Genomic DNA, 27,976 nt, shown 5'->3' with positions numbered 1-27,976 from the left:
CAAAGTTCAAGTTGGGTTTCCTTCTCTCTAAGCACAAAATTTATGTCTCTGTCTACCCAAGCCCTGACAAATTTTGGATTACACTGCTGTCCTGGAGTTCCTTATAACCTCCACCGATGCAGCTGCTGCCAGATAGAGAGAGGATATTGGACCAGAGAGATTTATAAATACTCAGCCTGGCATCCTGGGTAACAAATCTACATGAGAGCTGCTTATGAAGTTCAGGATTCGAGCCATACCCATTCAGCATGACCAATTTTTTTCCAGGAGAGCTGTGAGTACTCAGTCAGGAATAGCAAATCACTCTCTTCCAGTTACCAGCTAAGTTTGTGATGTTCTTCTGAACCTTCGCAGTTCTTCCACAAAAACATTTTTATTTCCTAAAGTGCATCAGTTTTGAGGGTCATCACTTAATGGATCAATTTTTTCCCTGAATCACATGGAAATACACAGTGTCAGAATCACTTTTACTCAACACTAACCATTGGCTAAGCCACATGATATTCCCACAGTAAAAGAAACTGTACATATTTTCCCTTGCAAGCTTTTTCTGTGAATAAGATTTATTTTTAAAAGAAAGAGAATGCATGTGAGTCAAAAGGTTCATTTACAAGGCTGTCATGGAGACAGCATTTTTAAATAACTACAGCTACATCAAATCATAATCATCAAACCAAACAAACTAAATGCCAAAATACTCTGAAACCTAAAAATAAGAGCCAGGTCTAAATTACTCTATTTTCTAAGGCTGTACAACATTTCAAAAGGTAAGTCACGTTCTGAGTGTATTCTCTTTGTTTTTCATACTTGAAGAGCAGTGAAGTGGTTTGTGAATCAGGCTTTTAAGACATTTGGCTGTAGCAAAATTGTAATAAAAAATGCATAATATGTACTTAAGAAGGAAAGTAACACCTCTGCCATAAATTGGTTCTTTGAAATATTTAAATTAAAAAGTCTAAAGCATGCTATGCTTGCATAAAATAGAATTAAACAGCATGTAACTTAGATATGTGTTTCCTCATGGAGATAAATTTAAAATTGGGAATGCTCAAGGAAAGGAAAGTTTATTCAAGACAATATCAACACTGTTAGTGGAATTTTCTCAAATTCAGGGTTTGGGCATTTTTTCATTCTCTGGGAAATCTTTCTTTCCATTGTAATTCATGGAAATTATCACTAACAATGAAAAAATTACTTTCATTTCGTTTACTTTCATTCCCTTTAGTGGAGAAATTTCAGTGAAGAAAATAAAACAAAAAAGCCTCCTTTAATGAACAGCAAAGTATATCTCTATGGTTTAATACCTTTTTCTACTCTCTAAACACAAAACCTGAAAGTCCTTAGACTCAGTTTCCACTCAGGCATAATTCCCACTCAAGTAAACTGGCATTTTGCCACAATAAAACAAGTAACACGATAGGAATTCAGCCATGAGACTGTATCAGTTTATTGCAATATTTCCCTACAGACCACAAGCAAAACTGTACTCTGGATGACAGAAGAAGGCTGCCCAGCACATATGCAGCTACTGGAATTCTGCCAGTCGGGCAATATCCATTGTATTTCTTCAGAGCAGAGCAAGAAACATATTGTGATAGGCAATCCATGGCAGAGTCAGTTCTGCAAGCAGGGGCATTTTTCTTTCTGAGATCCATTTTAATATATTTGGGGAAATTACCAAATTTAAAACAGGATGTAGAAAAAAGACATATTCCAAGTTCAAGAGATTGCCTCTAACTTCCAGCTACCAACTAATTCCAAACCTGAAATCTGTTTCTTTGCAAAGAAGAATTATGTTTGTTTACAATTTCTCTGAATTTCAACCTGAAGTTCAAACTGATTGTGGATGGGGACCTAATAACATATAATAGATATATTAATTCAAATTCAGAATGCCCAGAATACAGTTATCTGAAGTTGAAAAGGATAAAGAAAAGTAAAAATAGCTTAAAGCAGGGAAATCCCTCCCTTCTACATGTGCGTCCCTCTCTTCTATCTTGAGGAGTTTGTCTGTTCCATTCAGTGAGTTTTATGTAGAACCCCTGCATGTTTTGATTTGAATTCTTCTTTATTTCTCTCAGTTTAGCCTCTTGGAACCTGTGGTTATTAGTAAATTGCCAAGGCAAGTCCTGATCTAAAATGAGAACCACCTCTATGGGCTATAAATAAAATACAATTAACTTCAACCATGAACTTATTACCAAATGCACCAACCCTCTTGTTTCATATTGACTAAGACTTCAGAGGAAAGAATGTGTACCTGTAAATACATATTTATCATGGCATTAATTTTGTGTATCATGCTATTTATCACATGCACAAACAGAATTGCTAATAGACTTCTCTCTTCCTTCTCTGTATTTTCAGTGGATAATATTCACCCTATTCATCCTCTACGTCTTTTCTTGTTCAAAGTCACTTCACTATGTGTATGACTCTTAAGAATTTCTTGAAAAAAGAGCAATATTTATTAACTGTCTAATTAAATGCATGTATTATATAGTTTCTGTTAGTGACATGATAGTAAGGAGTCTGCCAGCATTTCCCTTACAAACCCCACTTTCAGAGGTTCGTAATTGCAGTGTAAAAACTGCTTCTCCCACTACAAAGTTTCAGCTTGAGGAGAAATGTTGTTCCATAAGGATTTACTTTCAGCTGTCCAACACATAATGTTTAAATATGGAACTAAAATTTTCATTAATTATAATGATACCTATAGAATATCAGACTTCTTTTAATTTTTGTGACATAAACACAGAATTTTTGTTAACAAACAAAACAATACAGTTCATGTTACTCAGAATTGTTCCTTTTCCTAAACAGCTCTTTAAAAGAGGCTGCTGATCAAAGGCATCACTTTTAAGTATTACAACTTATATGGTCATTACAAGCTTAATAACTTTATAAGTCTGAGCAGAGCAGCAGGTACTGTCTCTTGGCTAACTTCATTTTTACTTGTCTGCACTGCAAATGTATGTGGTCATTACTGTTCCACATTGGCTTGGTCTCTCTCACTACCAAACCTACCAGCCAAAGTAAAAAAAGAAGTGATCTGCCTGTGTAAGAAGTGAAAAGGAAGTCTAAATTGAGACACTGGTCATTGGTTTTAGGGGCATCCATAGTTGGGGATATCCCTCTCACAATTGTGACACCAGTTGTTCTGTATTTTCCAGGCACAAAAGCAGATCTAACATGTAACTCTTACTTTTGTATTCCTGCAGCTCATATTCCAAGGCAAGAATTTAAATATGGTTGTTATAAACTGCACTGTATAGAAATAAAAGAACTCACCCACACTTGGACACATGCACCTTTATATTCAATGTCTACACTGCAGATAAAAATTTTGACAAATGGAATTCTTACAATCATAGATAAATATACTTCCTACATGTATCCCCAGTAACACAGCAGTCACTAAAGCTCTTAAAAATGCCAAAGTTGTAATATTTTTTCCTAGCTTAATTTTGTCTGAGGCCTTCACATTTGAACTTCAGGTACCTTAATGAATGCAATTTCTTCTTATTCTTTACAAATATATCAAAATTAAATTGATTCTCATTCCTCAAACAGCATAGTCCCACGAAAGTTACTCTGACTTTGAGAAGAGATATTAAGGAGTTCCTTGTTAGGAAGACTTCCTTTAGTTTTGACTGGCAGCCCCATCTGAGAATGCTCTTAGTGCATCAGAACAGGGCAGTTAAGAAACAAAGCCAAATGTATTTCTGTAGGATGCAGTTTGGCTGCAGTACGTAATCTGAGAATGGGTTTTGATGAAGCTCTGAGAATAATCAGAATTTTAGCACAGTGTGTTTCACTGTTGCCTTTAGCTACCTGTTTCCTGCCTCCATCCATGCTTTTTTTCTTTCTCTGAAGGAGTGAAATTTCCAAAGAGGAAAATACCTCCTTCAGGGTGGCCTGAAGTGTGTCATACACACTTCTCAGAGCGAGTATAATTGTGTATAAATATATAAAGGCATGCTGGCCTTAAAAAAATGAGACAAAACAAAAAAAAAAAAAAAAAGAGGACTGAACAACGAAGAGCTCAAGTATTTCAAGACAGCTGTCTTTTGGTCTCATCTTCTCTAATAGTTTTTGAAGTCTTTTTATTCTGATAAAGTAGTACACAAAAACTGCTGGGTGAACACAGAGACTGAGGAAATCAAAGGCCAGAAGGACACTGAGTAACTTAAAGTGTATTGCTTCTGTACCACAGTCTAACCTAGATCACCTTAGATTCACCACTTTAGCAGCTTGAGGCTGTACTATAATCTGCTAAACTGTCTTCACACCACATACTCCAACATTTCCCTCACTGGGCTCTTTCTGTCCTTGGTACCATCTGGCTTGCAAAGGCGTCCTCAGAAGTCCTCATTCTATGATGACTCCTGTGGAAAGACCTTCTTCCCAAAGAAATGCCAATTTTAAGAGCTCATAAGATCATTCTAGATCTTTTAACAAGACAGAGAAACATCCAAATTTCATGTTGAACACTTTGTCCCTCTGTGTTGCACACTTGGCTTATTTAATATCAGCTCTCAGACTTCAGTGATGTTTTTGTTTGACTCACAGATACTGGAATCAAATAATTGACTATTGCACCTCATTTTAAACCAGAACTAATTACTAGCACTCAGAATTGTTAAAGAAAGTTTAGAAATTTGTACTCTGCCTTTTCAAACAAACACAAGTCAAATAAAAAGAATTTCAAATGTATTGCTTTTTTGAATCTCATGAATTTTCAGTCAAACTCCTGATTTTTGCCAGTGCTCAGATTTGGCAATACTATTTAGCCCAGCAATTTTACAGTTATGGCTGCATCACAGTGCAGCTGAGATAAGGAGAGATTAGCACTCCCTCAGATTTGCCAGCATAACTGCACATGTAGCTGCCCTCTAAATCCTCTCATGTCAAAATGATAGAGAGTAGGATTTTTCAAACACAGCTGATTTTGACTAATGCAAGTTAGGGAGGAATATGCAAAAAAAAAAAAAAAAAAAAAAAAAAATTACACAATGGACTGAAGTAGTGGTAACTTCTGTTTTGACAATTTTGGCAAAGACATGGAGGTTTTCTTCAGCATGTGCAGCCATGTTCAGGTGCTGAAGACCACCAGCACTTTCATTTAAGACAAGGAACACTGGGAGTATAAAAATAACTATTTTAATATCAGGCCAGGCAGCTGTATTATAGAAAACCTCTTAAATAACAATTTTTTTCATAACTTTAGACATTAATTTAAAACTTGTATGTGGTTATTTTTACTTTTAATTATGATTGTAATATTACAGCATCAGGAACTACTGCTGCAGTTAACATATTTAAAAGTACTTTTATGCTTTCAACTGTCACAAACAATACATAGATTTTTTCAAGAAGTTATGCTTACTCACACTTTTTTTCCCAGACACTAAACATAGTTAATATTATTTAAAATTAATCATAGATTTCACTATAGAATTCCCTACCGTGACTTCTAAAGAAATTTGTAAACTTGTATATGAGCAAAACTGATCTTCTAACTGCAAAAATTTTTACCCAAATTTTCAGACTATTGACCTTCAGCATAGCTCCACACATAACCTATGAGCAAGAAAGAGCATAGCTAAGAGTCGTCCATAAATCTGATCTTTTTTAAATATACCTGGCTTCTCCCTTATTTTCCTTATTATTTTGTGTCTAACAAGTCCACTGAGAGTTCAAGCACACAAGTGATGGTCCAGAAGAGTTTTCTGTCATTTATGAAATTTCACACAAGCCTAACCATGGTCAGAATCCCAGTTTTCTGTTATAAACACTGTCCTTTGGAATGGTAAAGACAAAGAATGGGGAAAGAAAATAAAACCAGAAAAGAGTAATTCCATATTAAAAATTCATTAAAAATATTTCTATGAAAGACTATAACTGTATATGTAGACAGAGTAAATTGATTTACTGTATTAACTTCCTTACTACTGAAAGATGTTTTCACTATGGAGTTTTATAGAGAGCAGGAATAGGATGGCCTGCAGCTGCTTGCCCAGCCTTCTGGAAAATGTTTTCCATGGAATTTGCCACCTTGAACTACTTTATTCAAAAAAAATCTAAAGGATTTGTTATATCGTGGCCTTCCAAACATTTTTTTGCCAAAAGTCTTAATGTGTGTCATTAGAGCTGCCAAGCTGTACATAGCATACAGAATGTCTTGCTGGAGTTTATAGAATCTGACATAAGAATGTTAAAGAAAACAGAGCACATATATGGAGAGTGACAGCTGATTATTTATTTTTACATATTTTTCAAAGTATCAATAAATCCATCTGAAATTTCATGGGCTTGAGACGTTGTAAGAGCAGCAAACCACAAATTATAATATAGTTTAATTTGCCTTCTACATAGTTTCTTCCCAGCCCCCAAAGAAATTTATACTGAACATATGCCCAAAATGAAATTTTAATAATCAAACAAATTTCAGATTTCTGGAAGGCCTGGAAAGGTGTTATCAAAAGAAAATTATAAAGTAATACTCACTTCACCAAACACATAGGATTATTGAAATGTCATTTCTATCTTAATAGTTCAGCAGGATAATTTAAAGAATAATTTGTTTGATCCACCACAGAACTTAGGCACCCACAGTTTGCTGCTGAGGATGCAGATCATACCCTGGTTCAAAGCCTGTGACATATATAAAGTACCAAGTTCAGAGACCACCTTTAGCCACAATCAGAGGTGAAACTTACAATTTAAGGACAAAGCTGGTCATAAATCTTGCCAAACTTTAGTCATTTGGGTTGAAATTTTCTCTATTTGCCATCTACTTCACATAGTGAACCATTCTGGGCAGGGGCTTTCTTTGGTCACTGCTGAAACTTATGGTTTCACTGCAGAAATTTTTCCACTCTTAGTCACTTACTAAGCCTTTAGAGCAACTGCATTTTGCACATGCTCAATCATTTCAACCCAGGGGTCAAGCTTGTCTTTACAAGTGACTGCCAGAAACATTTATGACCACAGAGGATACTGATGGTGACTGCTTTTTTTTTTCTTTAACCAGATCTCTGAAATTCATGCCAGTTAACTCTGAGGACTGACTCAAAATGTGTAAAAGTCAGGTTCTGTAGTGCAGGGGGAGAGAAAAGGATGCTGCTGAGATCAGCCACCCCCTATGTGTCCTCCCCTCCTTCCAGAAGCAGCAAGCATGATTGTCCAGAGTTCTCCTCCCTGTCTTACTGTTACTTCTCCTGAAAGAAAAATCCAACTGGGACTACAGTTCCTTATCCCTTTAAATTTTGCCTACAGAGCTGAAAAGCTTTGAAGTGGCTCTGAACACAAAGCTGGCTCCAGGACTCTCCCTCCTGTGTTCTCAATGGACCATATGCCTTGCAGCCTGCAGGACAATGCAAATACAGTCAATTCAAATACAGATTGAACAAATGCTAAGCCTACTGGAGGAGCAAGAGGGAGTCTATGGAATAACCTGGCATTAGATACAAATTGAAGCTGGAGGCTGCTAAGGAGGGAGAAGAACACAAGGAATGACTTCAAAGTAAATAAGACCTAGGGTCTTGAGACATTTTGAAGCCATTCCTCACCTCACAGTACTAACTTATGCTTGGAAACTTGGAGGTGCATTTCTGCTGCAAGGATGTTCTGGAGATCCCAGGATGCAGCTGAAACTGCTTTAGCCAAGTCCTATGCTCTGTACAGGCAGGAATGGCTAGACGTACTGGACAAACAAAAAGAGTTAAATTTCTTTAAAAAAACTCTACCAGTATTTCCTGGGCCATAAAATTGGTACTTAAGCATATCATCTTAAAACTGAAATGTAAAATCTCTTTGTTCATCTGCTGCTTGACTTCATCAGAGACCTTTCCAATCACCTTAGTTTCCCTGAGTGCATTGACTTCTGTTTCCAAATGCCAAAATTACCTCAATCTGTATGGCTCAGTGCCCATCATCAGCTGGAATCCACAAGAAAGGTACACCTTGCAGAAATCTTTTAATAAGTTTGACCTAGCAAGTTAGCTGGGCAATGTCAGGTTATATTTTGCAATATCTTTTACCCACTATTTAAGCAGAATATAATCTCCAGGGCCTCCAGTATACTGTAGTACAGCTCATCTCAAAACATATAATTCCATTAAAAATAAATATATCAAAAAGAAAATCTGTATTAATTAGTGACACGCTAGAAAGAAAATATTTCATCTTCCTTATTAAAAAAATTCTATATATTATATTCCCTTGGAGCTTGGCATTTAAATATAGTTGTTTTCTTTGTTTCCAATAACATCTCAGCCACAATTACTTAATAAATTATAAATCACAATGTACTTTTTATGTAAATGTATTTTTGTGTTCAAGCACAGGATTAATGTTTGTGTATGCAAACGAACAAAGGAGATTTTCAAAGAGGTTATGGTGCAAATCATGGCAAATTTTAAAATGCTTTACTGTATTAATGGTTGAATAGGACAGTGTTCTCTCTCTCTTTTTTTTCTCCTTAACAATTAATAACTTGTTTTTAATGTACTTGTTGCTAATACCTAATTTCTGTTTAGTGCAACTTCAGGGAAAATAGGGTCCTGTGTCAGTGTATAGTTCCTGCTTGATGTTGCATATAATTCTTATAATATTCTGAATGGCATGTGCTAATTATTTAGCACAATAGCTCATCTTATGGAGCTGTAAGGCTGTAAAAGAAGAGTGGCAATTACTTCGGGTGGGAATGTCTATTTTTCTTGTAAAAACCAAAGCATTGAAGAAAAAAATACTGAAAAATAAAAAATAAAAAATTTAACAAAAAAAAAAAAGGGAGGAAAAAAATTAAGTAAAACCCTAGGAGCACTGGAAGGGTTAATGTTTTGAAGTCTTTATTATCTGTAAGGCTAGATCTGAAGTTTACAATCCAGATAGTAAGAGCGCCAAATTTCTATGTGTTGTACTGAGAGGCCAGATTCTGTTCTTCCCAGATGACTGACCAAACATAAATTCTTAATCTACCTCTCTATTAAAACTTCATTATAGGAGCACACCTATACACTTTATGCAGAAGAGATGTGTCTTTGACAGATGTTTAAAAGAGTTTCAAAATGCACACACACAGAAAGCAGCTTAAACTCACACAGAAGCGAAACAAACTGAAATAAAATCAAAGCAACAAACTAAGCAGTTCACAGAATACATCATAGATGCATAGGATGATTTAGGTTGGAAGGAAGCTTAGAGATCTAGTACCAAATCCCCTGCCATGGTCAGGGACACCTTCCACTAGACCAAGTCACTCAGAGCCCCATCCAGCCTGGCCTTGAACACTTCCAGGGACGGAGCAGCCACAGTTTCTCTGGCAACCTGTTCCAGTGCCTCATTATCCTCACAGTAAAGACTTTTTTCCTGATATCTAAACTAAATCTAGACTCAGTGCAAAGCCCTTACCCCTTGTACTTTCATTAGATGGCCTTGTAAAAAATCCCTTTTCACCTTTCTTGTAGACCTCCTTTGGGCACTGGAAGGTGCACTTTCCTTGCAGCCTTTTCTTCTCCTGGCCTAGCAACTTCTACTCTCTCAGCCTGTCTTCATAGGAGAGATGCTTTAGATTTCATGGCCCTCCTCTGGATTCACTCCAACAGGACCACCTTCTTCTTATGCTGGGGGCCACAGTGCTGAATGCGGCACTTCATATATACGCTTATATTCTTATGCTAGGCCTAGATTTTAAAAAAAACCCACAACCTGTATGTGGAATAAAGGAAATTAATGAAAAGTATAAAGATTTTTATTTTTTAAAAAATTATCTCTTAGGGTTCTGAGTTAGCTTCAGGCTAAAATGAACAAAGGAATCCTCAAAACCTCATTCAGGCAAAGATGGAATCATGACTTGGGGGACTAATCTGAAGATTAAGACAAATTAGATGGAATATATACAATTTATGGGTCTAAGCCTGTTTATGATGATTGTTCCTACTGTTTTTAGTCCCCAGATCTTGTCAGAAAGGTCACAGAGAGAAGTTGGACATGTAAACTAAATCAAGATAGACTACAAAAATATACATGTAATACTAAAATAGACAGAAAAATCCAGAACGGCACAAAGAACACACAGAAGGGAAAGACTCTCAGATTGTACTCTGAAAACATATTAATTGTCTGGAGAGAATAATGAATAAAATTTTATGAATATTCATTTAAGTCTAGAAATACACAGTCTCCAGCCATCTTCACAGAGTAGTTGTGCATCAAGATTTATTAGCTCAAATGTTCGGGGACAGTGGATCTTCAGCCTCTATGTTCTACAATTCACTGAAATACAATTTAAAAAATACACTTTCCTTGCAGCAGAAAGCAGATTAAAAGACCTCCATTTATCCATCTGAAGTACAAATAAGGCCATGAAAATCACATGACCAGTCACAACTAAGCCATATATTTTACATTTCCATATATTAGGATTAGATGTAAGTTTCAGGTTAAAAGAAAAGGGTGGGGAGCACTCCTCAGGAAAGGCCGCTTTCATGAATTTCTAAGAATGTAAGAAACTGTGAGAAAATTGGAATTTACTTGTGAATATTTTTTTCTAGAAGAACTGGTAAAATCCACCAAATATATTTCGAGTTGTAGTGACAGACTTTAGATGATATTTAAAATATAGGTACAGCCCACAGAGTGGTCAGAAAGTCAATACTTAAATTGAAAAAGGATAAACTAAAATTACCTTAAACTGCTCTAGATCACCTTCAAGACAAAATTCAACATAAAAGGATCCAGCTGAAGCTGAAATTTTACAGGACATTTGAATAGCTGAGACAGACTTCACAACTAACCATATGCTGAGCATTTATCTACAGTGGGCTTCTTGCTTCCCCTGATGATGTGAATGTTAAATTGCCACTGACTTCTAACAGAACCAAATCAAATACTATAATTATACACTTTGTGCTATCTGTGCTGTACTGTATTATTATCTATAATTGATTATTCAACTCAGTAGCTATTGTTCTTTAAAATGCTTTTGACACGTTGTAGGAAAAGTGCTATACTAAACAAAGTTGACGAGCACAGGGATTTCGGACATTCTGCCACATGTAATGATGAAGCTGGTGCAAACCAGACTAGTTCCCTTTCCAGAAAGTCACATTCAAAATTTTTTGGGTCTGTGTTCCACACTGATAACCTTCAGCTAAGAAACAGACCTTGCTATGCAGAATATTGTGCAAACATATTAAGAGGAAAAAAAAATACCTGACTGCTAAAAATTTCCCTACCCAGAAAAGAAAAATATTTAGCTTGGAGGAGGAAAGCTGGGAAAAGTGAGTGAAAGGTGGCAGAGCAGTGAGTTGTTTGCCAGAGAGGTAGATTATCCTAAGTTACAAAAGCACAGCCTAGCTCAAGTTTCTGGATTTACCATCTTAAGTCATAGTTACAGACCCTTTTCAATCAAGTGTGAATCAACAGAATCACAGACAGGGAAGATCTGGCTATTCCTGTCTGCCTGCTCTGCCTCCCATTCTGGGACAACCCACTTGTGGTCATGAGGCGCTGTAGTGAACTAGACCAAATAACAGACCTGGAAGGCAGCTAATGATTTTCTTTTACTGGGTTAGCATTCAGTTTTTGTCAGCCCTTAAAACATTCAAATAGAAGAATTTCAGGCTCTCTTTGAAAATCCAATAGTCATTAAATATCTGATACTAAAGCACTTAGATTCTATTCTCAAAACATGAAAACACTGTGGCCTATCCCCTTAGATTCCCATATATCAACTTATTTTGCTAAGCACAGAAAGCTGTTTTTACATTTCCTCTTCTTTATATGGCAGTTAAATAAATAAGGGTTGGGTATTTAAGCTATCTAAAACTATTAGGGTCAATTCCAAGTAGCCACAGTATTTACAAGAATGCCAAAGTAATATCTACATTATTTTCAGATTAAGAAAAGAACTCTGAGAAAAAAATTATTATTGGAGTGTAACAAGTTTCCTAATCACAAAAATATTTATTTTTGTGTCTTCAGAACACATACTATTGCTTCCCATAATTACAAATGAGATTAAATGTTAACCAATTTAAATCTGTCAAAATATTTTAATAAGTGGGGCAGATGTTCTGTTTTGTTAAGTATCACTATTTACTTTTGAGGTAATAATAACCTTACCTTTCCTCTGCAATAGTTAATAGTAAATGGTTAGAGCTTGCCAAAGAGCAAATAAATCATTACACTAAATACAGGTTGTCAGACTAGTTTAGTACCTTGTACACTCCATTTTACTTAGATAAATGGCTTAGAATGGGATTTACTCTCTGTGCTATTTTCTAGAAAGATACTGGCTTTCCTATTGTGTGTAGTTTCATATCAGATTTTAAGAAAGGTACTATTTCAATACTCAGATTTTACATTCACTTACTTTTTTGGGTTGACTTCACAGATGTACAAATGTGAGACAAGCTGCAGACCTACCAAGAATATCAGTACTGAGAGTAATTTTGTAGAAAGACTCTGGCTTTGGTAAATAAATAAATATACCAGTACAAAACTCAAGACAGTTTCACAGTATAAAATCAAGACTCCAAAACACTCTTCAGAGTTCTCTTTGATTTAACCATGTTAGTACCATTTATATTCACTCTTCATCACATTTGCAATTGTTCAGCTCCAATAAAATACACAGACAGGTTTTTAAATTATTGCTGAACACATTAAGTGTAGATGCCATGCTTTTCTGGATAGCTGAGACATTTTCAGGGCTAAGCAAAAGTGGTTGTGGCCAACATGGGACCCTCAGTCCTGAGAAGGTTCCTGTTGGGGCTATTACACAGTTCAAACCCCATTAAAATCCACCTGTCAGTTAGGAGCTTATTTGCTCTTATAATTATATAGATAATGTCTGCTTTTTGCAAATTAGACACTTGAAATTTTGTATGGAACAATGTTTGCACAGTTACATATTTAGTCAAGATTCACTATTTCATTTTTTCTCCCACTTCAAAATTCCTACCATCCAAATACTGAAAAGCAATAATTTGGAAATTTATGCAAAGCTAACAGCTAATAGTGGTGGAAGGAAAGAGATCACAAGTTCCATTGGCTGACATTTGTATAAACTATTTGCAGAAAATTTGAGAAAAGCAACTCTGGCCATGGAAAGAAAGATGAGGTTATGAGTGATCTGTGAACAAGGAAAAGGTCCAATAAATTGGCTCACTTATTCACACTGAATAATTCAAAGAGCTTGACTCAACACTAGACATACTTCTTACTCCTTTTAAAGGATTAAAATATTCATGGTTTCTTCTGTCAAATGCCATTATCACTCTGTAATGTCAGGAGCAATGGTTATCTTCCCAGGGCTGTACAAGGCTTGGATGTGGGTCATCAGCTCCAGTTGTGGAAGCTGCCTGGCAAACACTGCTTCTACCAGTGGTCTCAGAATAAAATCTGTGTATCCTTCTGGTTCTAGCAAAGACGAGTTCAAACACCATCTTTATGCTCATGGTCTATTGCCACATAAGCACTTTTTTGCTGCCTGACAGCACTGTGTAGTGATAGCTCAGAAAGAAGGACATTTACTCCCTATCACAGTTGTGACAAGATCACATTAAACAATATCCTTACCTTAGTAAAAAAAAGAAATTCCATTTTCCAGCTCAAGAACAAACCTCCCTTTGCCTCTTTCCGCAGTCGGGCACACAAAGCCAAATGGGAGCAAGTGATGACAAGGAAGAGGGGTGCTGAATCTTAAGTATTTTATGTCAGAGAAAACCACTACAATGAGTTATACAGAAGCCATCAACTTCCTTAAAGCAGCCATCGGCATCTCTCCTCAAAAATATAGGGGAAAGGAGCTAATGTGCTGGAGCACACTCCCAACCATAAGCTTTCAAAGATACTCAGAAGACAGCTTTTCTTTAACTGTATCAACAGTCCAGTCTACTTCAATTCATGTTTTGCAAGATGGACACATTTTATAAATTCTTTAAGGATTCTCTGTGTATTTGGTAAATTCCTCTTTAATACAATCCAACCTGTTCAGTTTTCCAGTAGATTTTTTTCCGCTTTCTTTTAAAGACATCTTAATTAGTCTAATCCTGACTGGTCTCTTTCCAATGTTCCTGTTGGCACAGTAGGATTTCAATTAACATTCTGCTTTAGCACTGCAAATGCCCTTGCTCAGTTTTTTTTTTTTTTTTTAATATGCTATTTTGGATGCCATCTCTCTTATTTTTTCTTCCTCAAAAATTTTCAGCTTCTAAAAGGTTTTGGAAGCAGAGGTTGTTCTGTCAATTTGTGCTTTCTGAGCTTATCAAGAAATAGCCCACCATTAATTTTTGGGGTTTTTTTTTTCCACTTGAGGGTTAAAGTCCTTGTGTGTTCTGACCACATCACTCATCCCCCTTTCAATCCCTTCTGGTTTCAAAACAGCAAGTTCATGCTTCTTGTCCTCAGCTTCAAGGCTCTTCAAAACTCCACCCTTCTTTATTTGTCTGTTCTTGTCTCTAATTGCATTTCTCTTTCTCTTTTTCACACACACATACACACTCTTCCTTCAAATCCACCAACAATAACAATCTTCTCTGCTGTTTGTCAGCTTCTCTCACACACAGCTCCACCCTGCCCCTCACACATGGAGTGCCCTCCCTGAACTGAGCTGTCAGGCGATTGTCCTCGCTTCTTTGAAATCTATCCTTAAAAATCCACCTCTACTGCAACGTCTAAAATAAATCAGCTAATTAATGATGGTTATTTTGAGGGGCAGATGGAATAGCTGACATTTACTTTACAATAATAACTTAAAAAAAATAAAAAATCCTTTTTGTGCAAGTGTGAGTAAGTATCTTAATCTGTGTTAGACTGCTCTTCCAAAGGGACAGAAATATAGATGGAGCAGTGCCTAGATCCTGCAGCCTCTGCACATCATCCCTGACTGATTTTAGATCATGGGAAACTCTCCCTACTCTTCACCTGTTTTGCATGTTTAAACTATAAACTCTGCAGGATAGCAACTGTGGATATGTCTGCTCTGCATATCATGTAATAACAGATAACCTTTGAGTGGAATAGAAGAGAATAGTCTCAGCAGTGTGGACTTAATTAACTCAAAAGATATTCTGTATTACGCAATACATATCCACAGTAATTAACACAATGACAAAATTATCTTAATTGAATTATCTTGGAAAGGCACAGCATAAATAACAATGCTGAGCAAAGTACCTTACTACTACTACTGCAAATATTATATAACCATACTTACGTTTAACCTGCAAAAACACAACTATTTAAACATGTGGGCTCAGCTTCAAAAACACTGCTACCAAAAGTATCAATTTATGTCCACTATATTTATAGTTGCTTATAGGCAAACAAATTCCTGCTGTAGATCTAAATCTGCAAATTTCAGTTCCAATCCAGACTTCTGTAAAATTCTGCTACTTTAATACAACTGGAAACCTCATATATTAGGCTAGAAAGCAAAGAGACACACATCTGCAGCTAACCATGCCTTTTCATTGCTCTTGGCTACAGAAACTGGCACACCTTAACCACACGGGCCCAATAAACCAATCAGAACTTTCTGTGCTCACTCATCTTCTCTGGAAAACTAGCTTATGCTCATGGTACATCAGTTTTCAGTTACTGAAAAGAATGCAAAATATCTAGAGGTTGACAAATTTATTGCAAAACTTAAGTATTTAGAGAATGACAGATGAAGAACAGTGGTGAGCCAGGACTGTTGCCACAATAAAACTAGTTCAAATTGGAACAGATAATCAAGATAGCAACCTGCAGCAAGTGGATGAAAGTTTTCAACTGTTCCAAAAGATGTAGTTAAGTACAAAGTAACTAATAAGAAAAAGTTAATTCCCAACCTTTATATAGTGGCTGAATAATGTTGCTTCTTTGTGACTTCATGTTACTTTCCTCTGCTTCCAAAAACTCCTCTAGAAACTGTGAAAATAATAACAATAAATTAAATCCAGGAACATGATACATCTTCTGCGCTACAGTACTACAGGAAAGCAACCCCAACCATCCTCCCCGTGGGCACTGAATGCTGACATGAATTTTCAACATTTCACAACATATAGGTACAACCATATGGAGATCTAAACATCACCTGAAGAGCCCAAAGGATCTTCCTATTCCAGTTCCACACTGTGTGAGCCTGTTCACAGCTAACCGGTGCATGGCTGCATCAGGATTTTCCATTCCAAGGTAAGCCCAGTCATCTGCTATTTAACACTTTCCAGTGACTCTTCATCCAAAGGAACCTCACCCATGTGTTCTGGGAAAAAAGGGAGCACTGCAGGAAACACCCAAGCAAGTCTGCCAGGGTGGAGGAGGAAGATAATCTTTCAATTACAGTTTGCTCTGTACAGGGATCAATTGAACATAATTTGTGCCAAACAGCTCGGATTGACACAGTGCACAAAATGACAATTAATCTGGCATCATCATCCTGTAATACCACTGGGTTATTAGTTTTACCTATCAGGGAAATATCAACGTCTTATTAGTTCCTTCAGAAAACACATGAAATTAGGTGATTACACACTTTATATTTTGAGCATGCAAACCTATACATAGCTTTTTTCTTCTTTTTTTTTTTATTAAATTGATGTTTCTAACAGGTAGGGGAGGAATACAGAGCTGGTAATGGTAAGGAAAGAAGTGTGTGGGATCTTCTTTTGAGCATAATTCTTCAGTACATTAAATGAGACTAACAAAAGAGAAATTAAACATAATACTGTGCCATAGTACTATGACATAAGTGTCAACTTAGAATTTCAAATACAATGATAAGAGTCTTCTAATAATTATATAGGTGGCAAACAAGGCTTTAGGGCAAACATCTGTGGCAAAAAATTACTAATGGCATTCTACAGAAAATCAGCTATGACCGACCCCTCCTATGCATCATATTCTGGTAAGGTCAGCTTGGTGGAAAGGTTAAGAACAGTTAAACACTGACCCATCCCTCCCTAGTCTTTTCCATATTCATAGGAAACTATCATCCATATTCATGCAACAAGATAAGTACCTTGAACATACAGAGGTTAAAAAAAAAAAAAAATTACTTCTTTACAATCTTATTCAGTGCCATGACACTAATTCCCAGAGCATGGATCAGGACATAAATTAGTGTGTCTGTAAGGCTGGGCAGGATGGGTGAACAGAAAACATAGAACAGCCTCTGGGTGACACTTAAATATTGAAAATATACATTCTGAAATCCTGTAACAAATCCACAACTCTTGGACATGGGTAGATCACGATGATTTCACGATATGATGCATGAGTGTCTGCCTTTGCACAGACCCACCTGCATACCTGTAAATACACAGATACCTGGAACTTGAATTTCCAGCCCTCACAGGTAAGTGACATGAGAGGCCCAAGGCTGTGATATGAAATCATAGGCCAGTACCCTCAAACAACAACAACAGAATCAAAAGGCACATCCTGTTGTCACTGTGATATTAGGGTTACTTGTACTTTCTTTTTAGCAGAGAACTATCTAATAAAATCATAGTGTTTTATGTACCTCTTCTTTTGGTGTTTACACTTCTTCTGGTGTGTAGCACTGAATGTATTTGGAGAGAAAAAAGGCTCAGAAACACCCAGTCCTTTTGCAGAACTTAACTTCCATGCATATCATTTTTTCTTTTCTGTGAATTAACTCTCCAAACATAAGTTCTCCTTCAGTATCTCCTTTGTTTCTGCCTTCAATTTTATCACCTAAAAAAATTTTTTTAATTACCTAATATTAACTTTATAGTGAATTTATATCTCTTTTGCCCTACCGCTTTTGCAGGTGAAAAACATATCCAATTAGCTGGTCCTCCCTCCAAACAGAACTTCTTTCCCTGCCTATAGAAACAGAAAATAATGAACCTCACTAGAATAATATATTCATACAGTAAATTCTAGCTTCACTCCCTGCCCATTTCTTTTTACAGGAAAAAGTTACCTTCTTTCTTCCCATTCTTACAGAAGTATCAGCTCCTTCAGTGCATTTCAGCAGGCAAAATGGCTCAATTTCTCTTGCCACTCCACTCATCATTATTATCATAAGGGTGGCAGAGCAATAAGGGAGGCTAGATGGTTAAACTAATAGCTTTCTACTGTACTTATTAGGTATAGATTTATACAGCATCTTTGCAGGCATTAATTTACTGATTTTTAAATGCAGATTCTTTCTTCCAGGCTTCAGTCACAGAAGCCCAGGTGTCTGCACTGGAACTCTGCTGAGGCAGAGGCCTGAAAACTTGTGCAAATCCAGAGCACATGGAGGTACCTCAGCTCACATGACTAAAGAAACAAATAAATGAAAAAAGGGAGGGAGGACACAGGTGACCTTGAGTGCTGGCAGGGCAGAGGGGCTCCCTGCCACTGCATCTGAGCCCTGGCACTGCCATCCACACCTGGTGCTCACAGCTGTGAGGACACACCCATGGCCAGGGACAGACTTCAGGGGAGATTACAGAAAGAGGGCCTGGCAGCAGAAGGCCTGTAAATTATCTCTGAAAATTAAATGGTTCCCTTAAAAACTCCACTCTGGTTTGTGACATACAGCTAGGCTGGAGGGCTCCCTCTAATTCCCAGCCATTGGTGTTACAGCTATACCTCGTGAGCCTTTGCTGCTGTTACAGCAGCCTTTCATTTCCCTACTTTGTACTCCTTTCTCTCTCCAAGGATAGGTGTAGTGTCTAAGCAACTTGCTGCCTTTAATGGATTGTGTATCTATGATGTCCTTCTGAAGCAAGGAAATGATCTTATTCCAGCCAGGTGTGAGCTGCCTGAGCTGTCCCTTCACAGCCCCTCAGCTCAGCCAGTCTGACTTCAGGGCAGGAGAGTTTCTTCACGGCTTTGGACTGAGGTGTTTTACAACTGAAGCAAATGTGCTTCCCAGCTATGATACAGAGACCAGGCTGCATGTGGGTAAGACAAGACAGCCAAAAGTCAACAAGCAAGTAAAGCCCAAACCATTTCTGGAGCTCCTGAATTCACATTAGGACTTTTACACTTTTCTCATCTTAGATCTTAAAAAGACAGGTAGAAGAAAAATATTAGTATCTGCTATTATGCAGTGCATTGTCTTAATTTGCCACTTTAGGTTGCATGAGTTGCTGAGTTTCATAAAGAGCACTAAGAAAGTTTATAAATATGTAAGTAAATATTTACTTCCCTTGAGAAACACTTTTTGTCACTAACTGCTGCAAAGGGAGTGTATTATTGATGAAATCAACTGTCCTGAATGTTCTAATTTTATAGGAGCACACAAAAAAGTCCTATTTTTTAGCTGTTATGTAAAGGAAATTACGAGTCTTTTAAAATTTCATAGATTTTTTTTTGATGGGGAAGAAACCAGGCAGAAGTAAATGTTGATTAAAAAGATAATCTTTAAATAATTTGATTTCATCTTTGATTCTATAGCAATAATTTTTTTTGCTTGTTTGTTAGAACTAAAACTGCACTGTGAAGTGGGCCACTGATAGAAGAATTAGCAGATGATACTGCATCTAATAAAAACTCCAGAAAAAATAATTTGGAAAGAGATGTGGCTTTTAAAATTCAGGATCTCTTCCTAACCAAATACTTACATGGGAACATATTATCCAGAGTTGTCTTTAGACAGTAAAAATTAAATGAGAGCCATGGTGAAGGCACACTGTCATGAGAACAGACTACTTAGCATGATATTCTCGAGTATTTTTCTGTGTGGCACATTGGAATGGTATGGAGAGAGATCTGAGACAGTTGGTCACTACCAGCAACACAGCAATGTTACATATACCATGTTACCTAGTGACACTAAGATACCCTATTTGTTAACAGTATTCAATCACCCCATGCAAAGCCCCATGGTGCTCCAGGTGCCACATGCCCAGTTCCTGTGTGGTTGTCACCTCAAAATACTGACTGTCCAAATTCATGATTGCTTCTAAACGTTATTACAGATTTCTAAATCTGAAACGTATTTTATATATTTTATATTTTATATATTTATGTTATCTATTATATATACATTATATTATATTATATATGTTATATATTTTTGCAAAATTTTTAGCTCTATCTCACCTGAAGAGAGTATTTGACTGTTATTTTACCAACTGTACACACTTTGTGACCTCGTCTCTGGACAGATCAAGTGGCACATAACAGCAATTTGGTGACAGAAGCTTGTTTGTGCACTGAGGAAAACATAATGGCAGAGAATTATCCCGAAAGATAATAGGAGTGTTATATGCAGCAGGGGAGAACACCATGTCACCAGATGGGTCCTAGAACATCTGCCCATTTTGCAGGTCAGAATTTGTTGATTCAAAGTCCTTCAACAAATATCGTGTCATTTAAATATTTTTAAGAGAGTCTTCCCGCAGAATTCCACAGATCTATGAGAAACTTATACAGAGAAACTATTTGGCACCCTTTGTGCTCTCTTAACAAAAGCTTGGGGAAAGTCCTCTCAGCAGCCTGAGCTATGCAATGTGGAAAAGGTAAGTAGACACACTGAGAGTAGAGCAGCAGTTTAGGTTAAAATATATATTGCTGCCTGGGATTACACGTTTTTCTGTGTTTATTTTATGTTTCCATTTGTCAACATATCTATAGAGAATTCTTTGTGGCTTTGGCACATTGCAAGGGAGCAGTTCTTCCTCCCACTAATCTACAGAAATGCTTCAGTTCTTTGACAATAAGAATTACGGAGCCTTTTGCTCAAGTAAATCAGGCACTTCAGGATTCATGGAGATTTAATGCTTCTCAGAGAAGTTGTACTGCATAGGCTTACTTGCCCTAGGATTTTGAGAGCCTTTTAAAAGCCTCTGATAATTATACACTAAATAGTCTTCCTTTCTGTTTGCCCCTGAAACTTCCAGTTTTCCACTTGACTCCCAAAATTTAGTACAAGACACAAGGATATAACTTTGTTTGTTACCTTTTCTTCTGAAAAGGCCACAGTCTGGGCCACAGGCTGGGGGCTCTTTTTCTTCTTGATCTCTTGTTCAGCATGTCTGCAGAGGAAGGATGTTTTAGCGCCCGTAGTAGGGAATTTACCAGCAAATGTAGATCCTGACCTTGCCAGATATCCCAGCTTCTTTGGACAGCATACCCTACTGACAGAACACTCCTGCCAGGGAAGGCAAGGTCTTTTGGCTTCTGAGTCTATAAGGCCTGAACATCAGCTCTGGAGTCCACATGTGCCCTGATCTCTACCCACTTTATCTTTTATTCTAGAATTCTTTATTCCTGTAAATAACAAAGCTCAGTCTGGTTTTTACCCAAATCTGCTTTGTGTCTTTTTTAGGATTACATTTTTTAAAAGTCCCTCCAACCTCCATCTCTTGTAATCAATAGAACAGGATCAATATCTAAGGGTCAAGACCTTTTCTTTTTCCTGTGGCTAAGCTTTTTCCAGCCTTGCATTTTAAATAAAACCTGTATTCCCAGTCATCTGTAAAAAGGATAGGAGGAAAAAAGCCAGCTGATTAGTGTCTCTCTTTTAGGTCTTAGGGTAATGGCTGCTTTTACCTTTCTAGTTTAATTCAGCACATTTACAAAGCATTAAATCTGTCAGTGTGGCATTAACTTCTATCATGTGCATATTAATAGGAATAGTAATCAAAACATCGAGTGAGTTTGGGTGTTAAAACTGGTAATATTTTCTTTAAGTGCTAGTACACATTTGGCTTGGAAGGTGCTCAATATTGCAAGGGATTTTTAAACTAAGATTTATCTCCTATCTATATAGAAATGTTTTGTGGTAAATCTGCTCATTTGTACCCCAAAGGACATGACTTTGTCATCATGCTGATGTTTTCATGGAACACATTTGTAAAACACAATTCCTAACTTTTCTTGCTTCCATTAAGAAGGATGCTGATTAAGTGGAATCAGCATGTAAGAAAATATTTAGCAGCTGTTCTCTTATTGAAAAATCATAAATACATGGAAAAATAATCACACATATATTTTATGCCAATTAGCAAATACTTCTTTTAATTAAAGCATATTGAATATTACAACATAGTCTTAATATTACTGAAATCCATATAAAATATAGGGATAGTGGAAGGAGAGAGAAAACATCTCCATCAATATATTAGGAAGGTTTTGTTAACAAGCCAGCTGAATGGGTTCAGAGAGATCCCTGTTTTATATGATTTTTTTAATTTTACCTTTATACATTTTACATCATTCCAGTGCTCTCATTAAAAAAAAAGAGAAAAAAAAATCTGCTTTCACTTTAAACAGAACAAAGGATAGGAAAAACTACTACTTACTACAAATTATTTGCAGCTTCAGTGTTGCCAACATATAACAGCTGTAAATCAAGGATATATTTTGAAACATCTTAAATCAGTTTTTACAAATCAACACTCTTAGTAACAGCTTTCAAAGAATAAAATAATACAGCCATGGGAATTCATATTTATGGCTGAGGGTAAGTATGAATTAAATGTATCCATTTCATTTATATTGCAAAGTATTATTATTCAGTGGTCCAAAATATTATCAATTTATCTATATTCACTTTTTATTAGGAAAGAGGTGCAAAACCATTCAGGTTTTAATGATGTAGATAATAATAATCAAGAAAAGAAATACTCCCCAGTGAGGATGAAATGAATGCATGCTACCTTCTCAGAGGCTCAGCACTGTATCTTTAGGAAAAGAAGTATACACGCAAGAACATTGTTCTGGAACACACTAGAGGAGTTCACTGTCTTTTTTGACTGCAAACTAAAAGCCTTTGCTCTACCCTCCTCTCATATCTAATCATTTTTGCCTTGCACACACCACCTACACACCTAACACTTCACTGACAATGGTTTGCCTTTCCCTGCTACCCCACAAACACAATGGAAAGTTAATTGAATGTTTTATGCTTTAGCAATATCAAAGAAATGAAAAGAACGCAGGTTTCAACTGTATTTCAATAATAAGTGCATTAATTTTTACCTTTTAACTGACACTTGTACTAATTTCCTTAAATGCTCTTTTTTACTCTTTTTTGATCTGTCTGGCTTTGTCGGGTCTGATGATGAGGGCTTACTTCAAATGCAAAAAGATTAGCTCTCTTTCCTTTAATAGCACAATTACAGCTTGTGTGATGTCTAAATCATGAAAGATATCAGGGACAGACTTCTAAAGTCGCATCAGTTTATTAAAAAAATCGTAGTAATCATTTTAATATCAAAATAACTCTCATTTCCTAGTGGCATTTAGGAATTGTTGGGCACGCATATACATACACACAAAGATTAGTAGCCATTTACTTCTAATTTGATTTAGATAATTGTTATAAATAACACAATGAAATTAAAAGGGTCTGTGTTACATTTTCACCTCTACCCAAGATGTTCTTCAGGCACTAAAAGAATATTGCCACATCAAAGCAAGAACCAAGAGATCTGGTTCGACATTTTAAGATATGCCAGAATCTACATCTCATTTTTGGATTTAGTTCAACACGGGACTTAGCACTAAACACTAAAGAATAAATGTGTCTTCCATAAAGATATGTAATACATTTAATCCCATCAATGCTTAGTCTACTTTTTAAATCCTGGATTTAATGTACTTTACCACGAGAGGGCAAGATTAAGATACCCTTTCTCATACTGGATCACACCTACCTCCTCCAGATTACCATTAGTTATATTACGACAGCAAGAAAAGTCCCTATTCAAGATGTGGGTCTGCAATGATGAATTGGAATACAAATCTAAAGGGAGAAGGAAGATTTAGCTTACGCTCCAAACTGGCTTTGAATCATGCACATTCATGGTGGTCATGGGTGGCTAAGATAAAGAGGGATAGCAAAACTTGGACAAGGTAGCAGCAATCTTCTTCAAGAATATTACCTAAAATATGATATTCTGCATTAAAGACTTATAAATTATATTAATGCCCCAAAACATCTACATAACAGTGTAGTGTGTGAGGCAGGTGAAACATCTACATAACAGTGTAGTTGGGTGAGGCAGGTGAAAGAGGAAGGCTGTTGCAGTGATCTTTTTCAAATGCTTCAGGATGTTGTGGCTATTAAATAGTAGTTGCAAAGGAGAATTTGATAGTTAAATCCAGAACTGAAAATACAAATTGCTTTGGGAAGAGCAAGTACTAGCTTTGATAAATTTTAAGTTCATAACAGATAAAGTGGAACAGTTTGACCCATTGTCAGTCTATTTTAAGATGAACATTTGTTAAATTCTAATGAAAAAATGTAGCACATAAACTTTGGCAGAAGGACAATTGGGGTTTTTTTTTTTCCCTGTATTGAATAAAATCACATGGCACTGATTTTTATTTTAACTACAAGCAATAAATATGAGCTGCAACAGACTAACAGCTACTGGCCATATCTACATGGATACAAGCAAAGTTCACTTCAATTTCAAGCACACAAAATTTAAGTCTACACCGTATAGCTTATCATGCATTAAGCCTGTACATGCAAGAGCTGATTTTCTAGTGTTAAGAACAACTTGCACCTTTTTGACGTGCAGGGCTATAATCAGCCCAGCCAATCAATGCTGTCTGCACCGAGAAGCAAGAAAAAGGCTGAGCAGCTATTATACACCATCAGCTAACTCCTGAACACTTCAGGCAGTTGAGCCTGAGAACTTTTAGCTCAATTTACATTAAAACATATCCTTCCTGCCATTTACATGCCACATGCATTAGTATTATTTGTTTGTTTTGCATTTTCAGAGATTGCTAGTGAAGCATGATGGCTGGGGGGACACTGTGCCTCCAGAAGATAGTTGAGAAAGTCTATAGGGGGAACAAGATCCCAATTTTCCTAGTCACAGTCAGTAGATTTACGTTTTACTATAATGAGAATGAACAATAAGCTGTCATCCATCAGTAGATGCTATATGGATCTGTCCATGGAGAGATTTTGGAAGTGGATAATCTTTGCATTCTTAGGCTCTGCTTTGGATATGTTGATTAGAGAAAAAATAACAAAGGCAGACCGAAAAGAAACACCAGAGGACTGGAAAAATCTCTGGAAGAAAAGCTGGTAGTGTCATTTATAAGACTGAGCTAAGTGGGGAACAAGTTGTCTGCACAAGTTTCACTTCTGTGACTGACTTTTGCACAAACACAAAGTAATTAGATGCACCAGCTCAGGGCTTTTAGCACTGACACAGCACATTGTTGCATGCACAATGTGAATTCTTATCTTGAATGCTGGCTCACTATCTTATAAACACAGGGCATAAGCTCCCAGATTCTAGTTTTAAGCTGGCTGGATGCAGAAAACATAATATGGCACTTTTTCAGGCTTGAATGTGAGCACACTCTCCAGGTGGAGCTATCTGGACTGTTGCTGGCCAAAAATATATTTTTTCTCCCCCAGTAAGGCTCTCAAAATCATCCAGTGATAACCATCATATACATGCCCATTCAAGCACATCAGGGCCAGGTTAGGCAATGCATGGTTTCAAGAATATTAATAGAAATGGTCTCTTTTAAATAAATGACGTGTATGCTTGAGAATAACAAGATGAATATTTTATGCTGTTGTTTATTTGAATTTCATTTTATCTTTTAAATACATTAAATTCCATGTTATTTACCACTTTAAAATGATGACTGGGGGGGGAAAAGTTTTGTCTTTATAGCTTTAGTAAAAAATATTAAAAATTTACAAAATACTTTCCTATAATTTTAAGAATTAATTATTATAGATGGGAAAAAATTATTTCATCCAGCAATAAGATCAAACTTTTTCATTGTCTTAATTAACAAACTTAGCAGAAAATTAAGATAGTTTTTTTTCAGAGTTTCAAGAAGACAAATTTTAAGGGAGAGGCCAGGGCATAAATGAGTCCCACAATGAGAATTTTGACAGGAGCATAATCACTTCTTACTAGAATGTGTTTCACTGTTTTATGGTAATTATAATGAAAGATATGGGCAGAAGTTTCTTTTAGCCTTAGTATGCCCATGCTTCTTCATACACACTTCTGCCATTAGGATCCAGCCTGCTTTTCCCTCTCTTGCCGAGCTTATTGAATTTCTATCTGTCTACATCATCTACAATTTCCTGCTGAATTAATTTCTTGTAGCCTACTTCTTGAACCTATTAAATCAGATTTTCAGTCTGTACTCCACTGAAACTTAACTGAAACTTCTCTTAAAGGTAGTTCTTTTCTTTGCCTACTCAAATTCCAGGGTCTGAATCTTCTTACATTTCCCTGTGACATCTCAACAGGTTTTCACATAACCTGCCATCCTTTCTCTATGAAATCTTGTCCTCTTAAGCTTTTTTCATTTCAAATTGTCTTTCTCTTCTTCTCTCTAAACAATGCCTTCAACATCTCAGTGCACACTCCTCATCTCTATCCACTAGCTCCCACCCCCACCTAATACAGAAGGCAACAAAGGGTCTTTTGTTACTAATATCTTTTCTACAATGTAATCTACATGAATAAACGAGTATTTACAGTGTAGTAACTATGAAGATAAGAAGAAATCAAAGCTATGGTAGATAAGACAGTATAGCTGCTTTTAAAAAAAAAAAGTTTACTGTTTCAATGACAAATTGAAAAAAGGTAAACATAAGGCAAAGTTATCCTCTTTCTAAGCTCCAGGGAGAGAAATAATGCAACTTTAATTGTGTCTTGTTGAAATTGTCCATTTGGATGTCTAACTCTCTTCTGACATGGTTGTTTTTTATATTAATAACTGTTCTAAATGATGTCTTTTCCTATTACAGTGACATTCCGTCAGCAGTTTGTGCCTGATGAAAAAAAGTGAGGCACTGAAACAAAGAAGTCTTGGCAAAATGGAGAACGTGATCCTTGGCATCATCCATTGTTACTGTCTTATAAACATCTTCAAAGAAAATTTTTTAATCCTTTGAAATCTTTTAATTCTTAGAATTCACATTCTAAAGTCAGTGTTTTCTTTCAGGGTCTATCAGGTAAAGGGAAAGAAGAGTCATCCACTCTAAAATGGCATTACTTTTCCAAATAGAGATGTCAAAATATTTGGTATATGTAATCTGGCTTCCTAGATATTTCTGGTGGATGTGTGGTGGATTGACCTTGTCTGGATGCCAGTTACCCACCAAGCTGCTCTATCACTCCCCTCCTTAGCAGGGGAGGCAGAGAAAAATAAGAATTAAAGCAACCCTTGTTAATCAAGATAAAGGCAGTTTAATCAAGCAAGAAAAACGGTTGAGCATGCAGAAGCAAAGAAAACAAACAAAAAAATATTCTCTACTTCTAGAAAGCAAAGTACGTCCAGCAACTTGCTGGGAAGCAGGGCTTCAGTACATGTAGTTCTTGCTCCAGAAGACGAATTTCATAAATAGCAAATGTCCCCGTCTTCTCCTCCTTCTCATTAGCCTCTACTGCTGAGCAGACACCACATTGTATGGAGTATCCCTTTGGTCAGTTTGGTTCAGCTGCCAAACTGTCACATCCCAAGATCTTTACCACTCTCAGACTACTGGCAGAGCAGGTCAGGGATTGGGGTTGGAATTTTGGAGGGACAACATTGATGCTGCTGGAGCGCTCCTCAGCAGTAACCAAAACACTGCTGTGTTACAACTTTTTCAAGCTACCAGTGCAAAGCACAGCACTGTGAGGGCTGCTATGGGGAAAAATTGCATCTCAGCCAGACCCAATACACAGGGCTAAAGGTTTGCTCTTCTTTTTGACAGCTTGCATTGTCTTTCTGCATGGAGAAAAGGGATATATATATATAATGTGTGTGTGTGTGTGTGTGTATGACTTACCTTTTTTTAAGGTTTCTAATGTGGTTTTCTCAATTTTGGATCAAAACAGTTGCTACAGCAGATAAAAATAGATGAGACCCAATCACACAGCAATGACAGTGACTTTACTCAAGATTAAATGCAAGAAGAGGAGGTCAATTTTTTTTAATTGCAAGTGGCTAATTCACTGATTACTAAAAACTGTTCATGAATAATTTATATCTCAAATATTAAACTATGTATGGGATGAGTTACTGG

At 36.6% G+C, this 27,976-nt stretch overlaps 1 long non-coding RNA gene across 1 annotated transcript; it reads right to left on the bottom strand.

Annotated features, from left to right (window-relative positions):
- Positions 1-15,814: 15,814 nt before the first annotated feature.
- LOC138110864 (uncharacterized) lies at positions 15,815-17,597 on the bottom strand. Its single transcript, XR_011151122.1, has 3 exons — positions 17,522-17,597; positions 16,094-16,302; positions 15,815-15,924 (listed from the first exon to the last, which is right to left on the bottom strand). It is a non-coding gene; the product is annotated as an uncharacterized lncRNA (long non-coding RNA).
- Positions 17,598-27,976: the final 10,379 nt, after the last annotated feature.

Source organism: Aphelocoma coerulescens, chromosome 5, assembly GCF_041296385.1.
Source record: "Aphelocoma coerulescens isolate FSJ_1873_10779 chromosome 5, UR_Acoe_1.0, whole genome shotgun sequence".
NCBI lineage: Eukaryota > Metazoa > Chordata > Aves > Passeriformes > Corvidae > Aphelocoma > Aphelocoma coerulescens.
The sequence above is the reverse complement of the archived record's forward strand: the minus strand, read 5'-3'. Positions and strand labels throughout refer to the sequence as shown.